Source organism: Microtus oregoni, unplaced genomic scaffold (genome assembly GCF_018167655.1).
Source record: "Microtus oregoni isolate MIOR12 unplaced genomic scaffold, Mior012 000024F_ref0000369, whole genome shotgun sequence".
Taxonomy (NCBI): Eukaryota; Metazoa; Chordata; class Mammalia; order Rodentia; family Cricetidae; genus Microtus; species Microtus oregoni.
The window spans coordinates 10,439,513-10,463,532 of NW_024543083.1; the positions used below are offsets into that span (position 1 = coordinate 10,439,513).

Here is a 24,020-nt window from a genome sequence, read left to right on the forward strand (position 1 = left end):
CCGCAGGAACGATGCCGGGGATGTAGTGGAAGGTAAGATTACTGATCTTCCATTAGTAAGTTCTAAGAACAACTCAGAGTTCATGGCCGACCATGACATCTGTTAGAAGCAGGGACGGATGAGCTAAGAAGGACCGTGGGAAAGGCTGCCCAGAGAACTCAGCGTGTAGCATGCAGTAAGCCTTGGCAGTATAGGAACCTGCAGAGAGCTTAAGGGAGGGTACTCATGGGGAGGCCTATGCAAGTGCTATAAAGGACAGTAAGGCAGAACTGTGAGGCACAAGGCGGGGTGAGTGCGAGCAGGGGGTGACAGAGAAGTGGAGTGCATATGTCACCTTAAGTCACAGCCTGAAGGGCCAGGAAGAGAGTTCTGCTGCCTGTGATCACTGAAGTTGTCCTGATGAGCTAGAGGTCTTGGGGTTTGTTGAGACAGTTCTACGCTACAAACATGTAAACAGAGACTGTTCTGCAAGAGACAGCATTAACTTTCACAGGCTGCCAGTCAAGAGGGCTTGGCTCTCTCCCACACTCAAGCCTGTTGAGGGGCCTTGGATCAGGTGTGGACCCAAACTCATTGCCTAGCTCTCACCCTAAACACTAATCCTACCCAGCCAATCCTTCCTCTCCCCTCTGCCTCCAGCCCTGACCCCCAGTGACCTTTCCAGTCCCTCAGATCATTGCTTCTGCCTCCTGATTAGAACCGCATTTGACGCCTGTGTGTGGTCATTGAGCACCTCAGGCTCTTTGGTGGCTTCTGCTCAGTTTGAGCATCAGGAAATTCTGTGCCAGATGCTTTTTCAGGGTCAGAGTCAAGAGGATCCAGCATAGCATCCCTTCCAGGAGCTGAGGCACCACTCCTGAGCACAGTGGATGTCCATTAGAGGCTCTCCCGAAGAGACGATGAGCAGGAGGGTATGCAGTAAGGCCTGAGGAAAATGCTTTCAACTGTTTCTATTTTCTAACAAATGGATAAAATGTATAGAGGCGCATCCCGGCAGGAGAAGGCAATCAACATTCGTCTCTGCTCATTCCCCCCTGGAAGGCTGCTGGTGGCTCTCTCAGGGAGGTAGACTTCTACCCACACCTCCTTCTCATGCTGGCCCTCACTCTTCTCCCAGGCCAACATTTCAAATTTTTGATTTTTGGAATACATTCCTTTGCACCATTCTGGGGCAGCTAAGCTTAAACATAATTTACTGGAGACTATGTATTTTTGCAGATGTGTGATCTGGCTTCTGGAACTAGTTTTTAGTGGGTTGTTTTTTTTTTTTATTCTCAGAGAACCAAGGCCATCTCTAGTAGCTCTTGGGCCTAAGTGGGCAGCAAGGCCAGGTGTGACTCCTCTTGGTAAATAAACCAGAGAAAGTGGTGTTTATCATTTTATAATACAAAGAAGCCGGCTTCCCCTTGTCCCCCTTTCTCTGACTGGAGATCCCAGTCCTAGCAGGTGGTATTTTTCAGAATGTCAGCGGGTGGGAAGAAGCCCCAAGAAGATAAAGTACGTCAGCTTATCTTCTACAGGCAGCATTTTTCCACGCCTCATTTAGGAGCTGGCCTTTGTAGCCCTGTCCCCCAATAGAACCCAAAGAAACACAAGAATATCCAGGGATAAAGCTGGATTTTTACCATCCTGGCCCTGGCTTTCAGTAGAGCCTCTCCCTGGGGTCTCAGGGTTTCTTCTGAGGAAATACAATTGACCCTTCACATCCCAGAGTCCCTGAGCAAATCTGTCACCTCTGGTCCACATAAGAGTTCTGGCTCAATTCCAATGTATCCCTGAGTCTAAACCTGCCCCTGGGCAGCTTCACCAGGTAGGAGGGCCAAGCCGCTTACAAGCTTGTTCAGGACAGAGAATGTGTTAAAGGAGCCGTTAATGTACGTGTCTGAAAAGAATAAACACAACTTGGACTATGAGCTGCAGTGACAAAGTTGTTACTTTGTCACAATCTAGAGCAGTAGTTCCCAACCCTTTGAGGGTCGAATGATGCTCCCACAGGGGTCATATATCAGATGTCCTACATATCAGACAGTTACGTCATGTTTCTTAGCAGTAGCAAAATTACAGTTATGAAATAGCAATGAAAATAATTTTATGGGGGGCCACCTCGACATGGGGAACTGTATCAAAGGGTCACAGCCCTGGAAAGGTTGAGAACCACCACTCTAAAGTAGGCTGGGAAGTGAGCCTCAGAGTGAGTCTAGTTCGGGATGACCTGTGCGCACACCTGTGAGGTACCATTCTGACTCCTTTAATCCATGTGGGAAGACCCAGCTCGAAAGGGTTGGGAGACCTGAAGTGTGGAAGAGCAGAGTGGAGAAGGCCAGCTAACCAGTCAGGATGCACACACTCAGTTCTCTCCGCTCTGGACTAGGTGTGACTAGTTGCTTCCAGTTCCCACCATCTTTGCTTCCTGGAAATAAGAGACTATGGGTGGGAATCCACCACCAAACCCTTTCTCCCCTAAATTGCTTTTCATCTTCGCGGTATTTCATCACAGCAACAAAAATGAAACTAGGACATCAGTGTTGCTGCCCACCAAGTAAAGAAAAATAAATGAGTTGTGCCTCTCTGATTGGGTTTCAGCTGCAGCCTCCACTGACCATGAAGAACTAGCAATCCCAGAGGGGATTTCCAAAAGGAAACCGTGTGTGTGTGTGTGTGTGTGTGTGTGTGTGCACGCACGCATGCGTGTGTATTTATATGTCTGGATCTGTGTGCTTCTGTGTATGTATATGTGTGTGTGAATGTGTTCATGTGTGTTTGTATGTGAATATGTGGTTGTGTTTGTGTGTCTCTGTGTATGTGTGTGTATGTGTATGAATGTGTCTCTGTGTATGTGCATGTGTCTATGTGTGTCTATGTGTTTCTGTGTATGTATATGTGTGTATGAATGTGTTCATGTGTGTTTGTATGTGAATGTGTGGTTGTGTCTGTGTGTATGTCTGTGTGTCTCTGTGTGTGTATGTGTGTGTGTGTGTCCTTAGGCAGAGGTAAGTCGGGACAGAAGTGTCAAGTTAAAATGAGGAATATCTTAGGGTGACTTACAATCCAGCATGACTTCGCACCTCAAAAATGGCAGATGGTTGGACATGTAGAAACACCAAGAGAAGAAAGCCTACAGAGATGGGGGATCAAGCAGGTGAAAGATGTCTCTAAGGTTAAGAGCCCTTCTTTGCCGCTCTTCTGGAGGACCCAAGTTCTCTTCCCAGTATCCATGTTGGGTAGCTCACGCTTGACTAGAACTCCAGCTTCAGGGAATCTGATGCTCTCTTCTGGCTTCTGCTGGCATCTGTGCACTTATGGTGCGCACACACACACACACACACATGCACACACACACATGCGCACACACACGTGCACACACACACAAAATAAAGACATCTGTCTATGAGTCTTATGCATGTTTCTGTAAACCTCCTGTGTGTGTGTGTGTGTGTCTGTAAATCTCCTGTGTGTGTGTTTCTTTAAAGACACAAAGGGAAGGATGGCTCTCTCCATGCCCAGAAAAGGTCACCAGGTCCTCCTCTTGCAGCCTTCAGGGGGAACTTGTTCTGCCAACATGTAAAGCTCCTAGACTTTGGACTCACAGGAAGGCAAATCCCTGCTGTTGAAACAGCTGTTTTGTGGCATTCCGTTGCTGATGCCATTAAAGATCTTGTCCACAATCACAGAATGCCAGGAATGCCCACAGGTGACTTTACAGAGTACCCTCGGATAGCCTGGCACAAGTGGTGGCTGACATTCTGCCCTCTTGCTAGGTGTCTACTCTGAGGGTAGGAACAAATTAAATTTAGCACTGTGCCTGGACATAGTAGATTCTTAGGGATTTTTTCCCCTTGTTACCATTAAAAGCTCTTTAGCTGCTTTTGTTCCTAATTCTAAAACAGAAAGAAACAAAAACACAGATGGGGTTGAGGACTTTCAAGATTTTTGCTTATAGTTTAGATATTTAGCTATTTAAGTGCGTATGTGAGAGGATGCATGTGTGCATACAAGTGTGTGTGTGTGTGTGCATGTGTGTGTGTGTGCGTGAGGATGCATGTGTGCATGCAAGTGTGTGTGTGTGTGCATGTGTGTGTGTGTGTGTGCGTGAGGATGCATGTGTGCATGCAAGTGTGTGTGTGCATGTGTGTGTGTGTGTGTGTGTGTGACAGGTTGGGGGTGGGGGGTGTTTTTGCCTAGCGGGTGGCAAGATAAAAATCAGCATCATGCCAGCATTATAGCTGATGTTAGAGCTATTTATAGACTTGGCCACGGTCATGTCAGAGATTTAAAGGAAGCCAAACATCTGGGTACATTCCAAAGCAGCGGAAGAGCCAGAGTCCCAGCACATTCCCGAAGAAAGCCGCATCTCTACAAAAGCGGCAGTCTACCTTCACTAAACACAACCCCAACCGGGGGCTCTTAGGGACCTCACTCTGCAGGTATGCAAAGACAAAATCACCCACCAGCCATTGCGCTTTCAGTCCCTGAAGTGGGACGAACAAAAGGCAGGTGAATGGAAGGACCGCTCGGCTTCTGCATGGAGAGCCTCCGTTCAGCCTGTAGACAGTTGGTATCAATGGGAAAAGGTGGGTTTCCTTGAATGGGAACCAAAGTTAGGGGCCCAAATGGCTCCCCAGCTCATGTTGTAAGAATGAACTTAAGTAAAATATTTAAATTTAGAACTCTTGGAACTGAGAAGGAAATATCTGGATCCCTACAGTATTTTGCCAAACTGAAGTAAATGTGCTCTACTTTCAGCAGCAAAACCAATATATTTTTAAAGTCCCGATTTAAATATGCTTTATATATACGTATATGTGCTATGCGTGCATATGTAACAGAACTAAGTTGTTCCGTTTATACATGGGGATAAACTCTGCTCCACGGCCTGGGTTTTATTCAAGGAGAAATGCCTAGCAAGCCACGCCTGCCTGAGGCTGCAGAGCCTCAGAAGCACGCTGGGTGTGGAGGGCTCTGCTGTAGAGCTTGTCCCATTGGTGCTCTTAACCTCCTACAGGACTCACAAATGGCAATCCTGTGTTGCCTCTACGCAGGCACAGGTGTGCGAGGTGAGGCGCATCTGTGGTACCACCCTAGCTGGGGAGGACTGTTTGTCTCCTGGGAGACGCCAGCTCTAGCCCATTGTCTCTGCCTGAGTGCCTTCCTCGCATCTCCAGCCCCCATGTTCTATTAGCATTGTGTAGGCAGGGCTGCTTTTTTGTTTTACAAAAACCTCTTCTTAGCTTCCAGTGACGACCTGATGGAGGGGAAACGGTGGCCCCCAACCTAACATGGCTTTGGTCATGACTAACATGCTAATGCCACAGGACTATCATGTCTGTGGATTCTGTGACTAAACGGCTTTCTGAGCAGAGAGCAAGTGGGGAAGCAGCTGTCCACTGTACCCTGAACTCATCGCTGTCTCCACTGCTTCTCTCTCCTCATCCCAACTGTTTGTTTCTATCCCCAAAACATCATCTCTTCTGCATGGGCCAGGGAGGAGTAAGAGGTATGTCCCTCCAAAGCCAGGCTTGCAAGGAATCCACGCCAGGACGGATCCACAGAAAGGGCATGAATATAAGGCCTTATTCTTATATTGGATCTTATTCTTCTTTCGGTGACTGTGTTATAACCAATCAATAAGGGTCCACCACGGACTATTTGTAAACTACAAGACAGAAGCAAACAAAAATCTCCCACAACCTCAGGACCCAGGCAGACTTCCAGTCACACTGGTGTCTGAGCAACATTCGTGACAGCTCAGAGACCATTTCACTTATAGCCCCATGAGCGTGAGTTTGCATCATCAGCTCCCTTCTAGGAATTTTACAAGGTGGCTGGCTGTTGTAGGGATGTGCCACCATAAACATAACGGCCTGGTTGCCTTCTTCCGGGCTGTTCTCTAGTTTCATCCTGGTGCTGTGATGAAACACTCTAAACACAAGCAACTTGGAGTGGAAAGGGTTATTCAGCTTCTACTTCCAGGTCACACATTATGGCTGTGGAGGGAATTCAAGGCAGGAACTCGAGGTCAGAAACCGAAGGAGGGAGCAGAGAGGAGCACTTCTTGTGGCTCACTCATATAATCCAGGGTCACTTGCCAGAGGATCAGAGATACACATCCACAGTGAGCGGGGTCCTCCTCTGTCACTTAACAGTGAAGACAAACTTTGTCTTCACAACTCACAGACTTGCCCACAGGCCAATCTGATCTTGGCAATTCCTCAAAGGAGGTTTCTCCTTGGATAACTCTGAGCTGTGTCATGCCCCCACTTAAGGCCAGCGGGACAGGTAGCTTGAACAGTTTTCCGGGACATCATGGAGGACCTCAATGAACAATATCACACAAATATACTTTCACTGCTTTTCTGGTTATTTCCTTTGGGCAGAAACCCAGAAGTAAGTTGAAAAGTACAGAAATCCTCAAAACCCACACTTTCCAGAAAACTGCCCCTGCCGTGGCTGAGACACCAAGTAATGTCTTCAATGATTTTATAGCTTCCAATGTTTCACCGCGTTTCCCTCTTAATTGGCATCTTGATCGTTGTTATCATTGGAGTTATGACTGGCAATAGTACATGACCTGAATTACCCTCCCTCTCCACTATCCAGTGCCACCTGTAAAGCAGCCCATCCCTCATCCTCACGCCACAGAGCAATGACTGCCAATAGAGGGACCCAACAATGTGATTCGACCCCCTTCAGAGTCAGCCCCTGCCCCCCAAGTCTGATCTACCTCACTGCAGTGCTGAGCTGACTACATTTCCCTTGGGTACTTTCAGGGGTTCCACTCAACCATGCTTTGTCTAGTTTTCCATGTATAAAAACAGCCCTCTGTATTCTGGACACTGTGATGCCATCTGTAAGAAGATTTCCACATCTTCAAACTCTCCCCAAAACTACAACGCAACTCCCCATCACATTTATACAGCAGTGTCATCTGCAAACCTGGGAAGAATTCTAAACAGCCTTGGCTAACCCCTCCCGCCATGACAAGCATCCTGAAGCTTTGACAGCTTCTGTGGGAAAATATCAGTTACAGCAAAACCCGTGGAGCAGTTCTATGAGGCCCAGAAACACAAGCTACTTTGAGAACACAAGCTACTTTGAAGACACAGTTCTTGCAAGAGCACATCTCACGGGTACATTGATCCTCTCTGGAAGGAGGTAGAGTAAGAAACCGCGTATTCTCTCCACATGGAGACACAAGCGAGCATATCGGGAAGCTTCGTGGCAACTAGGTGGTGAATGCATCACTATCCTGTCACTGTCTGTCATCGCCTCCCCCATAGGTCCCTCATCCAAAGGGCAGAAGCATCTCAAGGGAGAAGAGACCCAAAAGTCACACCTATGACAGAGCCGCACACAGCCGGGCACTGACCACTCAGCACAGGCCAGGGCTGAGGGGACATCTCTCCTCTCTAAGTTCCACCAGTGTGTGCCCTAGAGGAGGGCCGCAGCAATGTAAGGCATCCCGAGGCAAGCTCGACCCAGCACGCTGCGCCTCACAGCCAATCGTTTGCTTTCCGCAGCTCAAGTTGGGGAGGTGGATGGGATTTTCCCAGAAATCATTTGATTGCTATGAAAAATCTATGTTCCTGCTGCCCTAAGCATTGCAGGGCATTTGGTCACCTTTACTTCCTCTCAGCATTGCGGTCCTTGCAGCTGAAGGGCTTCCAGGTCCTCATTTTAAAGGTGCCACGCTATTTGGTAGTGCCACTCTGATCCCCTATGGTGCCCTTCTTTCAAGGGCACAACAGACCAGCAAGAGTAGGGAGGTTGTGTCTGAGCTTTGAATTGGAAAAACAGGCATTCTGGCCTTCTTCAGTCACCACTCAAGGTTCTGCACGGCAAATACATGTGGGTCCATGACCCCAGTCCACGGCCCTGCCCATTCTTAGAGTGCCTCTATAACCCTTTAGTAGATTGCCATAGGCCCTGACTACTTAAGGCTGAGTACTTCACATTGGACGCTCCAGCCAGTCCCTGCAACAAAACTCTCAGACCCAAGCCAGGCACTCGAAAGCTGATAAAACTGGGTTTGGTAGCTGCAGAGATGGCTCAAAAGCTAAACATCATTGCCCTTTTGACTTCCCAGGACACGGTATGCACACAGTGCATATACATGCATGCAGGCCAAACAGACATACACATAAAAATTAAGTAAGCCTGAAGGAAATTTTTAACTGGGCTTGGGAAAAGCTGTATGGACTCTGAGTCAGGTGTGTGTGTGCAGCTACCAGGGGTTAAACTGGGATCTGAGCTGTGTTATTCTGAGCTTCAACTAAGAAAGACGCTCCTGGAATAAGATCTGGAGGGGGAAATGGACAAGCCTTCCATCTGCTTTGGTCCGTTACAAGCTTCAAACCCATTGCCTCTGTCACTCGTGCAATGATGAGTCTCAAATACAGCAGGTTCCGTCCTTTGCAATCCAAGAAGAGGTCCTATGCAGAAAACCTGATTCAGGCAGAGCCAGCCTCGTGTCCATGCCCAGCTATGGCATGGGCAGTACTCATGGGGCAACCTACACCAGCTTGCTGACACTCTTCCCCAGGTACCCAGAGCTAGCCCTCATCCCATCTCGCACTGCCAGTCATTCTGCTGGGTACCTGTTCTTAGGTGGTTCTATTCTTCAAACCCAAGTGTCTTTCCTTCCCCCAAGCCCCACCTACTCTCGCAAGTGGTTCCACCCCTCATTTCTGAGGAGAGCTGCACACATACTCAGACACACACATACACACACAGATGCATGCACACATAACACCATTTAACTTTGCTTTAGAGACTCAAAACAACCCTTTATGACTGTCTGCAGCTCTCTCCAAATTTGGGGGGCGGGCTCTGTTTCCAAGGCCTATCACACCCAGAACCTTCACCTCTCCCTGCAAAAGTCTTCATCATACTTTCTGCAAATCTGAGAAAATAAAGCAACCCAAAGAGTCCCCACCCAACATACTCACTTACCACACCCACCAGACAGCTTCCCTTCCCTTCTACTCAGTGTAAGAAGAGGCCTGCCCTTCCCATTCCTACTCCACTGTAGGATGTGGCCTCAAGGCCCCCGTGTTGCTTTCATTCCCTTACAAAAGGCTTGTTATGTTTCTTATTTTGGAAGCAGACGTGCTGACTTTGACCTCCACCCAGTCCTGAAGCTACCATTTCATCTCTTTGCACCTCTTGAGGACAACACTCTACCACAAAGTTATTTATTTTCCTTGAACCCACTCCACCCAGAGAACCCTCAACAGCGAGGTTCGCTCGTCAGTCTCCACTGAGCTGCGGCTTAGCTCTCAGCCTCGCTCTTGCAGAAACAATGTCTGACCCTGAGCAGCTCTCCTTTCTCAGAAAGAACCTCCACCTTGAGTTCCTGAGGCAGGGTCCTCTCTTCCCCGGCCTCCCCGCTTTCTCTACTTCCTCTCCTTCTTGTTTCCAGGATAATCCTCAATGTCTTACACCCAAGGTCAGAGAATTCTGGTCTGCAGGTCAGATGGATTTGCGGTGGAGTTCTGCTGTGTAGCTCAGCCCAGCTTACTCCTGCAACTGTTGTGTGCTACGGGAGTCAAGTTAAACAGTTGCAGGGAATACAATACGGCCTGCAATGCCTTAAGTATTTACTGTCTGGCACTTTAGGAAGTTTGCCAGCTACTCTTCCCGATCTATAAATACTGCCATTCTCAAAACTCCATCTTTACCGCCTCTGTACCCAGGCTCTTCAGAGTGAGCCAATCTGGCCCCATGACCTTAAATGCCACTGATGACCCCAAAGCCCTTCTCTAGTCTAAATCTTTCCTCTGGACACACAACCCACCCTTGCAGTGGATATTCTGATTGGATGTCTCATACATCCTAAAACAAATTCCCCACTCCCGGCCCTGCCAGCACCCTCACTCTCCCTCCCTCCTCACCTCCTATCCTTCCACAGCTCAGATTCATTTCCTGCCCTGTCCCCTCCACTCTCAACTTTCATCCCGCAACCCACACCATCCTCACTTCCCATCCTCTCTCTCTGCCCCAACAAGGAGCCCCCCCCATCCTTGCCAGCCCCCTTCCTGGCTCTGCCACTCCCACCCTCATACCACAGGCCACCACTCCCACCGTCCTCCTCCCCATCCTCCCTCCCTGCCACCCTATCCTGCACAACCTTTATTCTTTATTTCCTGTCCTTCCACTCATCCTCACCTCCCCCCAGGCCCCCCTCCCCATTTGCTCCTTATATATAGACCTTTCTGCTTTATTCCAAACCCTTAAATGCATCCTCGAATGGTCAGTCTCTCTCAAACCCAAAGTTCAAGTCGTCAGCACATCCTGCCTGCTCCCTCTTCAAGATATAAATAAAACTTCACCACTGCCAATAATCCCCCACCGTTGCTAGTCAGAATCCTGCTCTCCTGGCTGCCCTCTGCCTACACATGGCCTGCTACAGTGTACTCTCAGGATGACAGCCAATGACACTTTGACATCAGAGGGCAGGCACACCGCTCTACTCAGGGCTCTCCAGAGTTGGAGAAGGCGGAGTCTGGCCTCTGGCCTGGCAGCTACTGCGGACACCCCAGTGTCTCCAACTCTGTAGCCTTTCCGGGCCTGGACTGCTAATCCCTCGGCATCCACATAGACCAGCTCCCCTGTTTCAGGTCTCTGAGAGTGTTGCTATAGGAAAATCTCTTCCGGATACTTCCTCCCGAAGGTGCTCCCTCCTCCCCTGGCTGGCTTTATCTTTCTCCACGCAGACACTAGTCCTCAGTTACATTGACTTGTGGTCTAGCCATCTGTCTCCCCACCTAAGCTCAGAAAGGACGGACCCGAGGGCAGTCTCGTCCACAGGTCTAGTCTCACTGTTTAGAGGATTCTGTCCATTCTCCACATCTAGAACATGGAATAAGTGTATACCAAAATGTCCAAAAGGTTTGCTTCGTGTTAAGAAAGTGGGAGGCTATGGAGGAGAAGCCAACTTTTTGTAGCATGCAAAATTCCAAGAGCGGAACTGTACCCCAGAGCCCACATGCCCAAGCCAGCCATCTTCCTGGATCACTCAGGGAATGCATTGAATCAAACCAGGCTCCAGTGACACCGTGACTGTACAAGCAGAATCCTTCTGCAGCGCCTCCTGGAGATCAGGAGGCCATGAGGAGGAGGAGCTTCTGTCAGGCAGACAGAGAAGTGCAAAACCAGTTCCTTCCCACCCAGTGTTAGTCACCTGGAATCCCGGCCAAAGTGCGGTGGCTACCTGGGAACACAAGGTAGGTGTCAGTATTACACCACTAGCAAGGCTCACCCAGTAAACCTCAGTTACAGTCCAAGCCTGTTTACCCCCCTGAAAAACAAGGTGCTCTGACCCAATGTTTACAAATGTAAAACAAAGAGCCACCCTAGACTCTGTCTTTCTGTCCCATGTGGAGCTTACCACAGCTAGAATTTCCCAACTTGTAACTTTAGAAGCAGTTATCCTTAGGACCTGCTAAGAGCACCCACTTATATTTAAACATGCCTCTGGGCATTACTTGCTTACTCTCACCTTGGCCCCCAATTTTCAAGTTTTCTTTTTTTCTCATTGGCTGATAAATTTGAAAGCCCTACGTTCCCAACAGAAGGGGTTGGGATAGAGTGGCAACAGTCCCAAGTCTCCCTTCTGTCTTCCTGGAACCCTACAGGGCAATTCCTTTTCAACAGGAACGGAATCAAGAACACAGCAGAAGAAAATGAAAGCCTTTAAGATCCCAGGCCACGTCTGCCTCTGTGGTCTCCTCCCTTCATGCTCCTCATTGTCACATTGTCCCAGCCTAGGGAACACAGGGCTTTCTAAGAGAGCAAGTCCTGTCACAACAGGGTGCCTGCAGCACATCTTAACATCACCGTGGTGCAGCCCGCAACCTTGGCAGTCAGAGGTGTTCCTTGCTCGCTCCTGACTTCAGACATACAGTCCTTAGAGGATGCCCCTCCCACCGTCCAATTAGTCACATCCCTCAAAGCTCAATATTCAGGATGCTTTGTCTTCCTGGGTCTTCTGAGACCATTGTTTCCCTCACTGATAACTGCGTATCTCAGCGCCTATACTCAGCCTTATATTGTTGGACTCAGCTAAAGGCTGGCACCCATGCGATGTAGCCCACAAGGGTTACGCAAGATGCTAATTCACACCCCTCCTTTACCAAGGACATGCAGGTCCATGGGAAACCCTTGCTGCTGATAAGCCAGTTGCAATTTGCAGGAAGAATTCAGCTGCCCTCACAATTTCATATCCATTCCCTATTGATTTCTTCCCCTGAAAAATGGGGGAGGGGATATACCCCGCCCACATCTGAAGCTCCCAAGTACAAAATACCACATAAATTTGGGCTCTTATTAAAATAAATAGAGCAGCAAATTATGTACACACAGCTCCTCAACCAGCCCCGCTTGCTGCAAGCCTGCCCACTTTTTTCCCAATTAAGCCTGCAAAAGTCCCAAGGTTATGCCCATGAGAGCCACCACCGGCCCTGCTGTGAGAAGGGAGTCCAGAGCCTTCATGTGTCCCAACACACATCATGGAGCCAGCCAGCTGTGTCCTCCACCCCAAGCAAGCTGACTTGGCTCTCCAGAGTTTATGCAACAGAGGAAATCACAGTGGGAAGTGCACACAGTCTGGAAAACAAGAACAAATGAGACTCTAGGGCAGGCTGCAGCCGGTGGGGTCGCCTCCGGCTCAGCACCCACAGTCCCCGCACAGCAGTGTGCAGCCCCTGGTAGCATGCTCCACACTGTCCTGTGGAGCATGCAGAGGTCAGCAAAACAGCTATTCTGCAGAGACCATGGCATCTAGCACCAGGGAGCCTGGGGTTTGTGCCTACCAATGTCACTCGGGAGGTTTTTTTTTTTTTTAAACATTTATGTATTTGTTTGTTCATTTATTTTGTTTTTTTTTTTACATTTTTTAAAATTTATTTATTTATTAAAGATTTCTGCCTCCTCCAGCACTAAGACTCAGGAGGTTTACTACCCTGATTCAGTCACAAGTCTCGCTGAGCCTCAACTTCTCCACTTGGGATGCATGGAAACAAGCGACCGGAAATGCTAAGACAGGTCTAATCGCTGTGACAGATGGCCTGGGCTGTGGCGAGCAGGTGGGCCAGAGGTCACAATGTCCGGCCACCGGAAATGCCTGTTGCCTGTGCAGGGGAACAGAGGATGAGCTCTTCACAGAGATGCGCCTGCTGGATTTCAGGACTGGATTCAATTATCACCTTCCTAAACACACTGAGGACAGGTGCTGGTCTGATGGAGCAAGCGCTGAGCCTACAAGGCTGTTACACATACAGTCACTGCTTGAGCGTCTAGGCTTGGTAGAAGGAATTTAAAAGAGCATCATTTCTCTGTGGAAGAGGAGGCAGAAAGAGTGCCGGAGCTAGAGGGGATGCGGACACCAAGGAAACAAGGCTTCTAGAGACAGCAGGACCACTTCACATATGAACTGACCAAGGCAGCATGCACAGGGCTGCACAGGTCTAAGCCAGATGGGGTCCCAGTGCTGAGAGGAGACGTGGACACACGTCCCCAGCTCTAACCTTGAAGCTATCTCCAATGGGTAGCCACTTGCAAATGAAAAATTAGTTTTCTCCAATGGAGTCTCACTTGGGATACAAACCACTCCCAAGGGCAGGCCCCATGCCCAGCAGTAGATGGCCAACATGAAATGAAATCAATGCTATTTTTAGAGGTTCTTTCTCTCATAATACTTTGTATTATATATTATAAGAAACTTCTATATGATAGTTTCTGGTTTTGAGCTTTCATGGAGACTCTGATGTGTGCACGTGTGTGTCTGTGCAGCTGCAGGTGATCCTTGTGCTTTCCTCTGGCTTTGTTTCCGATTTGCTTTGCCCCATTCTGGTTGGTTTGTCTCTACTTCTTGGATACCTGGCTGTTTCCTAATGAGAGAGAGGAGGGGAGGTGTGAATGGGTGAGAGGGGTGAATCTGGGAGGAGGGGAGACCATGATGAGACTATATTGTACGAAAAAAAAAATCTATTTTCAATATGAGGAAAGGCCATTGTTTCCGATTTGTAGGATAACATTCTTCCTGAAAGAAATTTGAAAAACTCAAAAAGTGGAAAAACAACAAAACACAATTTAGCTGTATCCATTTCCGTGCTGTGGCGTTCCACTCTGCGTTAACTACAATTCCACCCTATTTACTTTTCAATCTTTACTTAATAGACGTATTATTAGCATTTTCGGCATCCTTATATATTATTCCATGTAGTTTTAATAGCTTCTTTGATTTCCATTTTATAGATGACCCATATTAGATTTAATTAATCCCCCACACAATGTGTTGTCGGCACGAATACTGCTGAAAGGGAAATTCCTGATTGGAGTGACTTCCCACATCTCTGCTTATTCCTTTAGGGTTAATTCCTTGGCGAAGACCTGCTTGCTGGCATAAAGGGCACTTCCGGAGACCTGTCTCATCTTTTCAAATTATCTCCCCACCAGTGAGGTATATGAATGTCCATTGTTCTCTACAACACTGGGCGGGACACTGACATTTTTCATCTTTGCTAATGTATTGGGTAGCCAACAATATCTTGGTTTTAATTTTGCATATTAATGACAAGGCTGGTGCATACTCTGGTCACTTATTTCTGTTCTATATGTTTTTGAAGTATCTGCGCAGAAGTCTCTGGCCACTTTTCTACAGACGGAACAGTTTCTAATATTCTGCAGAAAAATAATTCGCAGCCTCCTCTGATGATGCCGCACCTGGGCTCTGGCCGTCCTCTCCATTAAAGCATGAACTCTAGCAACCTCACGTGTAGCCTTTCCCTGTAGCTTGAAATAACTTCCTGCTTTGAATTTTCGTTTGAGTTGTATTTTGTTGGGGGGGGGGGGGGGTTGCCTGTGTATATGTCTGTGCAGTTCCCACGGGGGCCAGTAGAGGGCATTGGATCCCCTAGAACTGCAGTTACAGATAGCGACCCACCATGTGGGTGCCGGGATTTAAACCCCAATCCTCTTTCTGGAAGAGCAGCCAATGCTCTTAGCTGCTGAGCTGTCTCTCTGGACCCTTATCCCATTTCCTCTTATCCTATTTCAGTAGCAGTGGCTGGCTTCGTCTCTCTTCTTTATTCCACATCAGCTGGTCCTCGTGGGGATGCGCCTTTCCTTTTCCGGATGGCGCGTGATTCGCAGGGGCAGCAACAGGGTTGTTGTGGGGAACATGTCATGGCAAACAAGTGGAAAACAGTGGTAACTTTGCGGAGTTGGTGCTCTCCTTCTTTGTGTGGGTTCTAGGGATCGAACGCAATTTGTCCAGCCGTAAAAGGTCTCCTGCCGGCTTCAGGCAGTCCATGGGCCTTGCATAGTGAGCTGCTTTCCCAAGGAGCTCCGTTCCATCCAGGCAAAATGCCCTTCCCTAATAACTCGCATCCTCCCTGGAATTCAGTTGAAAGGCAATGAAGACGCCTGCAGAAGTCACCTTGGCCCTGGGAGTTTTCCAGACCTGAGCTGGAAGTGTCTTCAGTGAGCCATCTTACTGATCTCCCTGTTGCCGCCATCTTTCCGTAGGCACCTGTCATTTTTCACCTGTCCCGGACTGGCTCTTCCCTTCTTAAGCCCCGCCCCAAACCTCAGCTTCTCCACTTGGCAGCTACCCAGGCTATTATTTCTAGGTCCAAACGAGACTGTATCGTTTCTTGCCTAACACCCTTCTACCCCCTCACCGGGCCAACTTGACCCTTCCTACCTGGCAAGCACCCACAACCCTACTTCCTATACTCCCCCCAAAAACACACCTTATATATTCAGATACAACAGCACCCAGGTATTTCAGGCATGTTGTGCTGTTATCCCTTGCTTTTGAGATGTGCACACACGGCTCACCTCTGTCCATCCCTCTCTCATAGAGCTGATAGCAAATTACCTTTGACCTAGTCTCAATCGTTCATTCCTTCCAGAGACCTGCCCCAGACCAATAAGCCACGCTGAACCTCACACCCAAGACAAAGATTGCTCTGCTTAACACACCTATTTCAATTACAGTCCACAGCATCAAAACGGAGGAGGGAACTGTGAGTGCAGATGAAGGTCACTCTGAAGGACAAAGACGCGATGAACCACTCTGGGGGCTTGCAGATATATCTAATGGATTTCTCAAAGTTCTCCCTCGGGTGTGGTTACTCCACTCTCCCTCTGCAGATAGACTCCAATTCCTCTAATTCCTTCCTCTGGGTCTTCCAGAGCTCCCTTGTGGTCCAGCTTGCACCCCAGGGAACCTGTCTGACCAGCACAGTATGCAAGACCTTTCTTCCTTAGGCTCCTTTATATCTCTATCTTTACATCTCTACAGCCATTCCTTGGGCAGACATCCTGCCCTGCAGCCAGAATCTAAAGACTTCTTACGCGATGCTCAGCTCTCGCACACTCAGAGATCAGGAAGTGAAGATTTCCCCCAGCTGCTACCTAATCTTGTCAGAAGGATGAGGCTCTTCCCCTCACCCGGCAGATAGCCAGACTTTGGGCCCTGAGAACATTCCTGTGGGCCAGCCCTCTGCCTTCTATTAATGTTCCACACATGTTCTGTTTGTTTTGAAGGTAACTGTGAAATATTTTATTCATGGTATGACCCCTTTCATGGGACTTCTCTGTTCCATTATTTCCGTGAAAAAGTTGAATGGATAGCTACAATCTCTAACCACCGTAAGATTCAAGTTCAGTATCTCTCATGATTTCCCTGTCTCTCTTCTTGATGCTCCCTTCTCTATCTAGTCCCTTCTTTTTGTTCTGGGTTGTGACAGAAATGCTGCCGTGTGGCCCAGCAGCAACACTGCAGAGTCCCCAGGGATGGCAGAGCAGCCTCCTCCCAAGCCATGACCGGAGACGGAACAGTAGACTGTGTAAATTACAGAAAGTGTGGTCAGGTGCGTGTGGGCAATGGACGCTGGAGACAGCACAGGGCCAGCAGGGGGTATCAGTGAACTATCAATAAACAGTGTTCAGCTGCAGGTGTCAATCTCTGCCGTCCAGGTAAAGAGATGGGAGGAGTCAAATGAATCAGCCTGTTCCATTTGGGAATAAAAAGGAAATGAACTACAAAGAAAATAACCCCAATTCTGAAGAAGAGGAAGAATGCTTAACTCCGGTCTCAGTTCTGTCACGGATTCCCTAGGTGATGCCACCAAATGCTTTTACCTCTGTGAGATCATTTCCCAGGTCTGCAAGACATGATTCCAGCAGACAGAGGGTCCCTAGGCAATGAGCAGAATGTCCCCCGTCCAGGTGGCAGCCAGCTCAGGGCAGAGAGAGGGGGATCTACCCAAGGGGCCTCACAGGTCCCCTGCATTCCTCACGCACCCCAAACACTTCAATTCTCAGCCCCGTAGCGGAGGGTGCAGTTTGGGAGAAATCATCGTAGGGCTTCTCCGGGAGAGAGATGGAGCCCGAGACTCAAGGAACCCTGTCCTTCCCCGGCTCACGCTCCTCCAGCTCCAACTCCGGCTCACACCTTCTGCTTATCCTTCTCTTAAAGATTATCTTGGAGGCTCACAACCTTCCCTTTTTAAAAAATTCTTGCTGATGGAAAATGCTTCCTCATACCTAATCTAAGTCCATCTGCTGCAATTTCTGTCTATTTTCTCTCGTTCAATCCTTACTGGAGATGGAGAACAGCTGGTCGCCATCCTCCATATAACATCCCCTCCTAAACCAGAATCAGTTATGACATCACCCCTCAGCCTGGTTTTTTTTTTCCCTTCTTCTGACATACCATCCACTGTGCCTCGTGACCTATCTTCGTAGAGTCTAGCTCAGAAAGTATGGCCAGTCACCAAGGCAGCATGGGAGGCTGCAGAGCGGTGGCCTCCACAGCAGGAGGTGGACTCCCTGGCAAAATCAAAAGAGAAGGTCCTGTGGAAAGGGACCCAGAAGAACACAGTCCGATCTCTTTACATAGGAAAAAACTAAAAGCCAAAGGAGCCAATGAGTGCAATGCCAAGATTACACCCCAGGGCTCAAGTGCCAGACCCAATATTCCTTTTTTGTTTGTTTGTTTGTTTGTTTGTTTGTTTTTGATAGTGGTGGTGTGGGGGGCGGGGATAGGAGCTCCTTACATGGCCTAAGCTTGTCTTAAACCCCAGATCTTCCTGCCTCCACCTTCCAAGTGCTGGAATTATAGCCACGTGCCATTCACTATCTGCAGCTAAAACCCCAACTATGACCACAACTCCCTGCGTAGCCACGGCAGTGTCTCAGCTGACAAGAAAAAGGCCACAGTCTCTCAGTTTGCATCTTCCCAGTTCTGTCTCTCCTGTCCTGCCAGCAGATGCTGAACTTCTTCTACAAACATCTTTTGGGGGTTTTGCTGTTTTTGCTAATACGTAGCTACTCGATGTGAATGTATTCTGGAGGTAGCGTGGTGTGGTCTACAAAGACAGAAGAAAGACTCCAACGACCCTGTAAGTTACACTGTTAACTTAGTGTAAGGAAGTAAATTTGATCTTTTCTAATTGCTGGTAGTTTACAGAGAAAAGAGCACAAAGAAACAGAGAGAACAGCAGACAAACTACACTGTCCACTAATGTTCCCAAGGTCAGGCCCCAGCTGGACCGTCTGGAAGCTGTGGAAGGGGGATGGATGGAGGAGTGGTCCCAGGACAGAAAAGCAGCAGGAGTCCTATGCCTGGTAGAAATCACCTTTGTCCCGAGGCATCTGCCATGTCCACCTCACAGAACCAGCAGCCCACCACCCACGGACGCTATAGAGGTCTGAGTTAGAACTGAACTTGCTGAAAGATTACCTCATCGATTCCACCCGGCACTCCCGGATGGCTAACTCAGCATTCCCAGCATCTCTGGTCACTCTTTCTGAAAGGTGGTGAACAGGGTGTCTATGAGGAAATCTAGTCTAAGGTGTCCTGAGATGGTGGGAAGAACCAGAACAGAGGAAGGAAAAAGACTGACACCTACCTATCAAATCAGTAAGGTACCTGCGTCAGGTGAACTAAGTCCCCAACTGGGATGAAGGATGAGGTGTGGATACACAGAAAGGTGCGTCAGATGAACTAGTTACTCATAATTCTAGCTTTGAACACTGGAGGACACTCAGCATGGAGAACACTGATCTTGGATTTCCAAACAGCCTTTTGCCATTTCGAACAAACAGTGGCACGCTGCGGCTTAATCTTGTCGACTTTCAAGGATGTTCCCAACTGCCTCAAACCTGCAGACACACCCTCCCTGAGGAGAGCTGGGAAATCCAGACATCCGCCAAGAGAAAGAAGACATCATGATAGCGTTTACCAAAACGCCTAACCCAATAAACGTGCTGATTTGATTTCCCCAAAACCACAAAGTTAAATTTTAAAAGAGAAAACAAAAGGGCACCCCTCTGATAGAAATTTTAATGTTTTCAATCCTGTTTCTGGGCATGATTTTCTTTAGCAGCAAAATCGGCACGAGATGATGAGATCGAAGCAGGCTGGTAAAGAGATTACTTATTGACATGGAGAGGGATGACAAGGAGGATGGTGGGCACTGAGGTCCAGAGGGGTACGAAGTTTCTTATCTGCCAGGGCGATCAATGACACTGGCCTTGGAACAGCAGAAGGATGGAGCCCTTCCACGACACAGTAGCTCAGGACAGAAGCCCTGGCTGGCCAATTGGGCAAAAAGAAAAACCCTTTATCGATGCCCGGTACCCACCCAGCTTCCTAGCTGAAGCTTTCATGCTCAATTTGATAAAATGACAACCAACAAATTTAATCTCCTGAGCATCCATCCATCAGCCCCTTAACACGCGAGCAAGCACCCAGCCTCACAGGAGTTAATCAGCCACAAGCCACGATTACGTTCTCCACCGCAGAGGTTCAGGGTCCTGGGGTTTGTGACCACACTGCCCACGGTAAAGCTACAATGAGGGTGGTTTGAGTTTTGTCAATTACTCTACAGCTCCTATACTCATTTTTTTTTAAGCTTAAGTTGTTATTTTAATGATCTCTGTTCCAAATGAGGAAATACAAGGAAGAAAAATGAGGGGGAGGAGAGGGAGAGAAAGCCAGTGCTCCTGCGTGTCCCACTTGTACTTCCCAAAGCTCCCTGGGCTCCCTCCCCCACCCAGCCTTTCCCTCTGTGGATGAGTCACCACAAGGAGCTGTTTTAAAACGCCTTCCTTTAATGTTCCCTATCATGATAGACATCAACAGATCGCAGATTGGCATAAATTGAAGGGAGACCCTAAGTTCTGCTCCTGGTTTCTGGCCCTGGATACCTCTCAAACTCAAAAGCTTTCTTCAATTCATACCTATGTTTATTACAAAAACAGAACAAAACAAAACAGGGTGTCTGCATTCAGGTCGCTTTCTCGGTGCTGAGTACTGTCCCCATGACCCCTTTGGGGTCATATACCTTACGTCACAGAGGGAGGAAAAGTGCTTTAGAACTGCCCCCAACCACCTAGGAAAGTTCAGCTCCACTCAGGGACCTTGGATAGCAGGAGTCATGCTGTGCGGAGCCTGGGATTTGTTTTGCTACTTCCAGCCAACATGTGCACAAAAGAGGTCGGCCATCCTGACCAGCTGCAACCGCACAAGGCTAGACGGCTATTTCTTCAGCCACTGGGACTAGAACTTCCAGAATAACAATTCCCACCCAAAACGGTTGCCAAAAGGGAGAGACGGAGAACCTGTTGTGTGTGGTAGTGAAGAACGGAAGGATTGAAAGTGGAAACGATGTATGGAGCAGAAGAATCAAGGCTGTCACACCTCTGAGGCGGCCAGAAAGGTGTCGCAGGGACGTGGCAGTGTTGAGAACCCCTCCCAGGTCCCCCCTGCCGTTCTCTACCCTGGCTTCAAGTCTGGGACAGAAATCAAAGGGAAGGAATTCACCTGGACCCACATCCCCGGAATCCCAGGGACTTGTCATATCACCTGGGGACTGGAAGCATCAGAGGATGTCGCAGGTATGACACACCACTGGGTACCTCATAGCAATGGGCACCAGGAAATAGCTGTGTGGGAAAGCCGTGAGTCCCAGGCGGAGTACATCACCTTCACCAGCACTGGGGACACCACCTCCTCCTCAAGGTCCACTTACCTAGCAATTCCCTGTGGCAAAGGTGGACTGAAAGGCACTTTTATCAAGTATCAAAAGTGGGTCTCAGTGAAAATGAGGCCCTTGTAGCCCCACAGTGTGGGACAGTCAAGAACTGGTGAGCATTTTACTTGAAGAGCAGTTACCAGAAGCAGTGTGAGCAGGGACTCCAGCACCATCTTCCTGCCACAAGTCACCTGCGCATCTAGATAAAACTAGCCCCCAGCAGCTTCCCTCTCTCTGCAGCCTGGCTTCCCGAGCTGTGGGACCTCAGAATTCCTTTCTCTGATTGGAATGTAAAGCGCCCTAAGATAAAATTCAGCCCCGTCCCCACTGTTTTTCGGGGTATGTATACCAAATCAAGAAAGTCTTTCAGAGTGTTCAAGAGCTAACCAATGAAGTCATTTCTTTGTCGATGGCAAGGGTTTATTTCTCACCAAGTTGGGTGATACGCAGATGGATATGCATGGGGTCAAACGGGACAGGCTCCTACACCCTGTGAAATTTCTCTTTTCACCCAATGAAGACTGATGGAGAAAGAGTGGGCAAAAGTAGCCCAGGAGAAGATGGGGAAAGTTTGACGAACGTCTGGAGTTGAAGGGTCACAGCGCTTTGGGCAAGGCAGGTCAAGGTACAGCGGGCAGGGCAGACCCGATGGCAGAAAATCCAATCAAACCAAGCTTGCTTCTGGAAACTAGTTCATGGATATGGTCACAGCACCGCAGCATTCTAGCCCAGGAAGCCACCGATCTGGGGTCCAGCCTTGGTCACCCAGCAAACGTGAGTCTACACCCTAACCCCGCAGGTCATCTAGCCCCCAAAATCAGACCCATTTGATGGTACTGGGCGCTGCTAATTAATAGTAAACAAACCCAGCTCTTGACGGCGCAGAAGTTTTTCCAAATTGTGGGCTTGTTTTCCTCCCAACAAAAAAAAACAGCGGGTCTCCACCTTTGTCACCTTTCCTCCCCTTAAACTTTTCTCTTCTGTCTGCAATCCCTCCACCTGTGCTAACTGTAAGCTTGTATGAAAACACAGAGGAAGCAGCCCCCTCTCCCGGGACACAGATAAAGGTACCTTCTCCGAGAAGCTGAGGGGCTCGCTCTCGTCCGGAGGCTCGCTGCCCGGCCGAGCGCAGGAGGACGCAGCCGGGTTGGAGCACGCTGAGGATGCTGCGTTCCTGCCTCTGCGACCAGACCTTTCAGCAGCTCGACCAACTGTGCTAGCGATGCACTTAGCAATTATCGGCTGGCGCCGACGCCCCGCCTCCTGCTCTTGTGATTGGTTCTCCAGTCCCGGGCAGGACTGCATTGGTCTCGGGCGACCTCACTCATTGCTTCGGCTCCTACTATTATCTAAGCCATCAAAGGAAATAATTCCATGTTTCATTGACAACCTGTAAGGCTCTCCTCCCGCCAGGTGGCAGGGGCGGGGGGACGGGGAGTCCAGAGAAGGGAGGGGAGGAGAGCCAAAAAAGATGGGGGTGGTCGAGAAAGGAAGAGAAGGGGTAGGAGGATAGGAGAGAGAGAGAGAGAGAGAGAGAGAGAGAGAGAGAGAGAGAGAGAGAGAGAGAGAGAGACTGAGATTCTTACCCCAGCATTTTAACTTCCACAGAACAAAGCCCATTGCAACAATTATCTGGCTTATTTCCTTATGTCTCCCCTTGCTGGTAAATATTCCTGAGGCTTGTGTGAATCACAAGGGGACTTGCTTCTGTTGTAGCAAACGCTCCGGAAAGCAGAACAAGATTGACGACTGAAGAAACAGAATAATGCTTTTACACCTTGGAGGTCATCTGAAGGTCGTTTCCGATTGTTCAGGGCATCGTGGTATATGCTTTACCTAGTAGTTCACGTGCCTAGTTTTTCTCCTAATGGTCCATTAACTGCCCCAACGCCAGGTCACCATTTCCCTTTTCCCCTTTACTCTATCCGGAGTCTGGAGAGAGTTGTTCTTAAAGTCCACAAAAGTCTGGGATTTTCTTTCATCACGGGAGTCCCAAATGAGCAGGCAATCTGGACCTAAGTACCTGCCAGGAGCCTGTTTGCTTATTTGTTTGTTTGTTTTTCATTATTCTACCCTGCCTTCCTTCAATTAATTGTACAGTCTCAAAAATCATAAGTCAAAGCAAGCAAAGGGGGAAAAAAAGAGCGGAGCCTCAACCTCCATCTGGTGAGTAATTCAGTTCCTCACTCAAACCCACATAAAGAAGGGTCTGACTTTGGTCCAGTTTCATGTTTGTTCGCCATGTAAAAAGGATGTAATTTAGAATCTGCTAAGAGAAATGATTAAGAAGGATCTTTGAAAGATAAAGCGCCCAGCAAATCTACTTCCAAGGCAGAGAGCGACTCACTAGCAGAGCGTGTACTTGCCTGCCCTGTGAAGGCTCTGGGTTAACCTTCTGGGTGCTGTGATTTCATTAACTCAAAGGGAAGGGGGGAAAAAATCAAGTTCCAGGTTCATTAGAGCCAGTCCTTTAGGCTTCTCTACTGGAATTCCACCTCTTTGGAAAGACAAATCCAGCCCCACCCCGTCCCCACCTGTCTTGGGCTCTGAACAGCTAGCTGCCATCCTGTTGTCCCTCCACTTGGTGGGGTAACACACACACATGCCTGGCTCCCTGAATGCATTCTGTACACTGGGAGGATAGAGATGTTATTGAGATGGGCAAGAATAGGAGATAATTTATTACACTCCCCTCCTGTAATGACCCACTTAGCAGTGAAGTTTCTTCCCCTGCACACTCCTTGCACGCATGCTCCTCTCTAAACAATGCACCGAATAGCCTCAGAACCCCCTGACCCCTCCAACTGCATTAGACTACATGTATTTTTACATAACAATAGGATGAGTTCTCGGACTCCTGGAAAGATCAAATATGGATAGTTTCTATTCAAGTGTATTCCCGACATATATAGAAGGGCTGATCCAGCCTGAACTAGTTTAGGCGGATGTGAAGTAAGGCAAAACTGTGTCCTC

General features: G+C 48.6%; 1 protein-coding gene across 2 annotated transcripts in view; it reads right to left on the reverse strand.

Annotated features, from left to right (window-relative positions):
- The window catches only part of Zmat4 (zinc finger matrin-type 4), a 359,933-nt gene extending 337,676 nt beyond the window's left edge, over nucleotides 1-22,257 (reverse strand). For both annotated transcript variants that reach the window (XM_041673989.1, XM_041673990.1), the window contains exon 1: nucleotides 22,119-22,257. The gene's annotated coding sequence lies outside the window, so the exon portion shown is untranslated. The remainder of the gene's footprint in view (nucleotides 1-22,118) is intronic.
- Nucleotides 22,258-24,020: the final 1,763 nt, after the last annotated feature.